Source organism: Erithacus rubecula, assembly GCF_903797595.1.
Source record: "Erithacus rubecula genome assembly, chromosome: 2".
Taxonomy (NCBI): domain Eukaryota; kingdom Metazoa; phylum Chordata; class Aves; order Passeriformes; family Muscicapidae; genus Erithacus; species Erithacus rubecula.
In genome coordinates this window covers 14,204,164-14,210,163 of record NC_136685.1, presented here as the reverse complement: position 1 = coordinate 14,210,163, position 6,000 = coordinate 14,204,164, and positions in this window count along the sequence as shown.

The following is a 6,000-nucleotide window of genomic DNA, read 5'->3' as shown; positions in this document are numbered from 1 at the left end:
TATCCGAGAAGTCTCTGTGCTGGTTTTAAGCATCATCTTGGCTTTAGATATCTGACCTCTATGCAAAGAAATAGAACACTCCCAAAAATTTATTGTCTAGCTAACAGGCAGAAAGTGTTGCAAGAAGACAGGGTGGTTTCCTTACGTGTACTGTCGTGGTTGCATCAGTGTAGAGCTCCCAGAGCTGCACTAAATTTGGCTTGGTTACAAGGCAGTCATCTCCTAATAGCCCTATTTTGCCAAATCACTCAGGCTCTGAAAGTCAAAATGGCTTCTGCCCTTCCTGGTGACCTGTAATGACGGGTAGACATCCAGCAGATCCAGGGAAAGCAAAAGCTGTTTGGTGCAGTTGTAAGCCAAGCCTACATAAAAATATGTGCTCATTTTGATCTGAGTAACACACCAGTGATTTTGGCTTTTTTCTTCTTCTTCTTCTTTCAGATAGGGAGAATGCTTTTCAGTATTTGCAAAGTGCATTTTGAGATTGTTCTGACTACAGCCATTACTGCTGTGGTGTGTCTTCTCTAGCTGACATTTGGCCCTAAAACCCCAACAAGTGCTATAAGAAAGTCACAGGAGTTGGCATAAATTGTTCTCTCCCATGCTGCAGTGGCACAGCAATGAAAAAAAGGGTGTTCATTTTTATTTTCTTTATATTTTATTTTAAAGACCATATTGATGCATGTATCTATTCTGTTATTACAAAACAAAGCAAGGAAATGAGATGTTTGTCCTTATTAACAAGCCTCCAGACAGAATCCAGCAGGACAAGCGAGCCAAGGAGAGATGAGGGATGTGGTGTGGGACAGACTCAGCAGCAAGCCCTGGGTCAGCTGCTCTGTGGCACTGGGTACAGCTGGGGCAGCCTGGAGACACACCCTAACCACTGGCAATGTAAAGACAGGGGAAAAGTGTGCTCTAGGTATGAAAAATATGGGATATTCTGCTGGCACTCAGGAAATTTCTGGTTTAACTCTGTTGGCATCATAGACAGCCCTCTGGGGTCTTTGTCCCACCTCTGATCACAACATGACCAATTTAAAACTTAGGTGAGATTGTCCACACCCTCATTCCACTGAATTTTGAAACTCTGGGATGGAGAAAACGTTGCTTCTCTGGGTAACATGTCCCGTGCTGGACATTCACCCTCATGATGAAAATATGTTGATTTCCCTCCTGCATCTCTGACCACTCTCCTTTGTCCTTTTGAGGTGTACCTGTGAAGAGGTGAAGCACCTTCTGAGATGCTTTGGCCTTCCCTGTAACCCACCATGCTATTAAGCAGCAAGAGGCTGCTTCCCTCCAAAAAAGCAAATTAAGAAATTAGACCTGAGCCAATATATTCATAATAGCTTCTGGAAGACTAAAAGGCCACATGAATCTCAATTTGTGAATCATTTCTGCTGCAAAAGCAGAACAAATTCACAAAAGTGAACAGCTTGGCATTGGCACCTCCAGAAGAGGAATTTGAGGGGGTTTTCTTTAATCTTGACTTTGAATAGACTTAGAGATTGACAAGGAATGATGGAAGAGAGTTAAACAACGTGGAAGCTGAACAGAAACACTGCTCTTATTTTGACCCATCTGTAATTTGGTGCTTATATTTCAGCTCCACACAAACAGAGAAAAGCTAGGAGCATTACTTTCTCAGCTCCAGAGGAAACCAGAGCAAAGCCTGCTGGTGGCTTCTGGGGGCTTTTTTCCAAAAGTTGGGAGGTGTCACTGGCCTTAGACAAGAGGGCTTTCACTTTCTCCCAGCATCTCCACTGTGGTGTAGGACAGTGGAACTACATTTTTAAACCATGACAATGTGGAAAACTGCAGCTGTGAATCCTCTGATAAATCACAGCAAAACAGGGCTAGAAAGAGTCACAAGGGCTCATTTAATTTTTTTTCTCCAGCCTCAAGGCAGGTTGTAATTTTATACCACTTTATAATTTCTAGCCACCCCCTGTCTGACCTGTATGTAGGATGGTGGAAATTTCAATCTCCCTAACTGCTCTCCTTACCTGCAGGATTTTTTCTCCCATGCATGCTCTGAATTTTTGCTTGCTTTAATACAAGCTCATTGCCCCTGCTTATGGTAGACATCCATTTATGACAATATTTTACGTAGATGGAGGATTATGTTTCCCTTCAGGCCTCACATATTTAGGCTAAACCCCTATTCAGTCAGCCTCTGCTCCTGGGGTGTTTTCCACCCCTGCCTGGCAGCTGGGCTCTCTACAAGCCCCACTCCTCGAGGCACAGCTCATCACTCAGTCTGGTGTGGAATTATATGGGCTCTTCTCCTGCTATATCCACATTAGAGCATCTATGTTCTGCACAACAACATGGAATTGTTAAACCTTGTTCACTCTGCAATCCACAGCCACCTTCTCATCTCTTTTTTTGGCAGCTGAGCCCAGGCTGTGTTTGCACAGCTGATTGTTCCTGCCTACCTCACACGCGTCTCTACTGAACTGCATCCTTTTCCCAGGCCTTTTCCCCATCTTATCATCATTGTTTTGAATTGTCATTCTGCCCTTTTCCTGCCCACAGCTCCCACCTACTTTGCTTTATCCATAAACTGACAGGCATAGTCTCCATCCCTCCATCATCTGAACACTCAGCAGATGCTCTTCCCTTTAATTGGCCCTAATGTTTTTGGACACAAGGGAAAAATATGTGATGCTTTACCTGCCACCCACTTCAGAGCTCTAAAAAGCTGACTTTCAGAGAAATGGATTTTGTTCCCTTTGGAGCAGGAACCCCACAGCAGAGCTGGATGCATTTTTGACTGATACAGTAATTCTTGCTGCCTCTCTCCAGTTGCTTCATGTCATGCCAAATAATTCCTTCACTTGCAAATGGAGGAGAGGAAATCTGCTTATAATACACACCCCTCTTGTGCACATGGAATGGCAATGGCACATAGGAGAGCCTTTTGCTTTGGAAGACACCAATGCTCTTAGTAAATGAAGTCTCTAGAAAATCATAGCTCACCACAACGAAGAGTCCTTGTTTGATAGTGTGCTATGGCAATGCCCAGTAACTTTGCATTGGTAATGAATAATGCCATAGCAGAGAGCCTGTGGGAACAGGAGCTGACACAGGACAGACCCCTCTGCCAATTCACTTGTATCTTCAGTCAGGAGGTATGATTGAAGTGCCTGGTGCCAAACAGAACACTGGAGATTAAAACAGCTCCTCTGATAATCTCCTTGTTGGTCTGTGAGTAGCCTGACACTTCTGGCTTGCACAAAACTGAATTCTGAGGTGGTCAGCTGCTGTTACTAAGAAAAAACAACAAACTCCTGCCTCTCTGTGGGTATAGTCTTTTATCAGAAAACAAATAAAGGCAGAGTTGGTCTGAGGGATCCTGTGCAGAGTTTTGTGGAGCCCTCTGAGATGCTGAGGGCTCTGGGATTGCATGATGTCTGCCATAAACTAATCACCCAACACTGGCTCCTCCAGCACTCAACTAAAACATGCCCAGGACACAGCCTGAGAACATGTGCTAGCACATAAACCATAAAAATCCCACATCTCCCTACCTGAGAGTGATGAATTAAATGGACAGTCCCAAAGATTCAGCATCTAACCAGGCACAGTAATTACTGGCTTTAAACTTAGGAAAATGAAAGAAAACTTCTGTGTTTTCTTGCTGGTGACTCAGGGCTCAGGTTTTATGTTTTCAAATTTGCCATGAAAAATATGGACTAGAAGTACAACTGGTTAGGAAATTGAAGGTCTGTGTCTGCAAACAACACATGAATCCCAGCATCAGGGGCTTTGAAATAAAAAAGTCTACATGTGATATGCTCCACAAACAAACTGGGATTTATGAACCAGTGGTAATAGAGTAGACATGGCAGTGGAAGCAGTGTAGAAGAGAAACAGGTAACAGTAGCAATATATATATATATATATATATATATATATATATATATAACAAAATATTTCAGAAAATATCTCTCCCTATTTACCCCTGGGGCATGAATGCTAACCTGAAACAATTGTACTCCTTTCTTTCATGCCTTCCCCACTAAGAGGTGTTATTTTAGATTTCTACCCACTGTAGGGGCTGATTCCTCTGCCTGGGCTGAATCCACCCCAGGAGGAGCTGTCTATAAGACTAGGCAGTTCTGCCAAGTCTGAATTGGATCCACTATGCTCAGCTGTCCTACTAATGCATCTGTCTTGGGTCCAAGTGCTCTCCTGGTTTGAACTATAATTATCTTAAAACTAGATTTTTCTAAATTTCATTCCCTTGTAGCTTTTTATAGTTCTGTGAATTAATTATTCAGAGCTGTAGAAGTTCTCAGCAGTGCTTTTCCATAGCTTTTATGGACATGGATGCATTTCACTCATGTAGAGCAGAGCATGCACTAGAACTTCAGGTGGGGACAAGGGAAAGATTTTGTCCAAATGTTAAACACTCTGAGCTCAGCATGTCATCCTCCAACACCATCTTCTTGAATCTTTTGAGGCATAGACAATCTCTGAGGCTAAAAGTGTTTGTATTTCCTCCCTGGGTTTTTTAGGGTTTAAAGTCCCCCTTTTCCTGTTTCAGGTTGGTGCTGCCTGTAGCTCTGTAGAGCAGGTGGGGCTGCTGTGAGCATGAGGAGCAGCGTGGCTGCAGAGCTGAGCACTGCCAAAAATACCTCCACATTTTGGCTGGGATGGGGGTGAGGTGCAGCTGGGGTGCAGTGGAGATGGAGGACACAGACTTCTAACCTGGAACCAGAAGCTGGGGAGAAGTCAGCAAGCTCATTTTGCTGCTGAGAGTGAGTGGATGTGTGTTGGCTCTTGGGGACATGTGAGAGGACTGTCTCCACCATGCAGGCTGGGGAAGATAAGCCCAAATAAAGCATAAAGCTTTGTTTGAATTTCATTTGAGCAAGAAGCTAGCAGGAATATTTGAAGGTTGTGAGGGCATCAAATCACAGACCTATGGGGCTGCTACTGGCACAGTTCTGGCTTGCTCTGGTCTGAGCAGCCCTCAAAGTAGATGTGTGAGGAGATGTGCCCACACTGAGGTGTTGTTCACCCCATCTTCCCAGAGACTCACAGCCCCTTCTTTCACTGGACCCTTTCCTGGAAGGGCCACTCACACACTGGGGATTTCCATCACACAGAGCAGTGGAGGGAAAGGCTGTGTTGCAGCTGCAGGCTCTGAGCAGCACTCTGGTTTCTCTGCATTTGGCTCTGCAGAGGCAATACAGCAGCACCAGCACAGAGACTGAGCCTCTTCTGCCTCCCACACCCTCCTTTGGGTAAATGCAGAGTGTGTACTTTAATTAGTGATGGTACTTGAGGGAGACAGGAGATCAAGCAACATTCAAATTAAGTATCTGCAGAGCTGGTAAGAAGGTAAATATGGGCTCCCAGACTTGGGGGAATTTTTTTTAGTCACTTCTTTTGCCAAAACAATTTGAATTTTGATTGAAAAAGCAAGCAAGTCATTGTTGCAACATTTTTTTTCACCAAAATGTATCTTTGAGGTCCACCTTCACAGGCCTCTGAGGTTTATGGCACTGCAAAGCCCAGGACAGGTGAGTGGGGTCCCCACTGCAGCTGGGGCCAGACACAGCATCCCATAGGAAAAATGCTGTTGCTTCCATGCTGCAAATCCACAGTGAGGGTGGTGAACTGACCTGCACCAACCCCCAACCCTCCTGCAGCAGATCACCCTTGGACAGAGGCCAACCACTGCACATTTGGAGATTTTTTTCCTCAGGAGTAGAGGTTTCAGTGACCTGCTAGCTAGCCTGACTCCTCTCCATCCCTTTGCCCTGCCAGGGGGGCTGTGAGGCACCTCTGCCCCCACCTCTGCCTGTATTTCTGCTGCCATGGTCAGGAATCACTGCTCACAGTTCTGCACTTTGCACCTCTGCTCATCCTGAGACACCTGAACAGCTCATACTCCACACTGAGCATCCTCTTCCCTGCAGCCATGGACATGCCTTCAGGCTGAAAGTGGGTGGGATGCTGAGCACAAACATTACACAGGTGCCA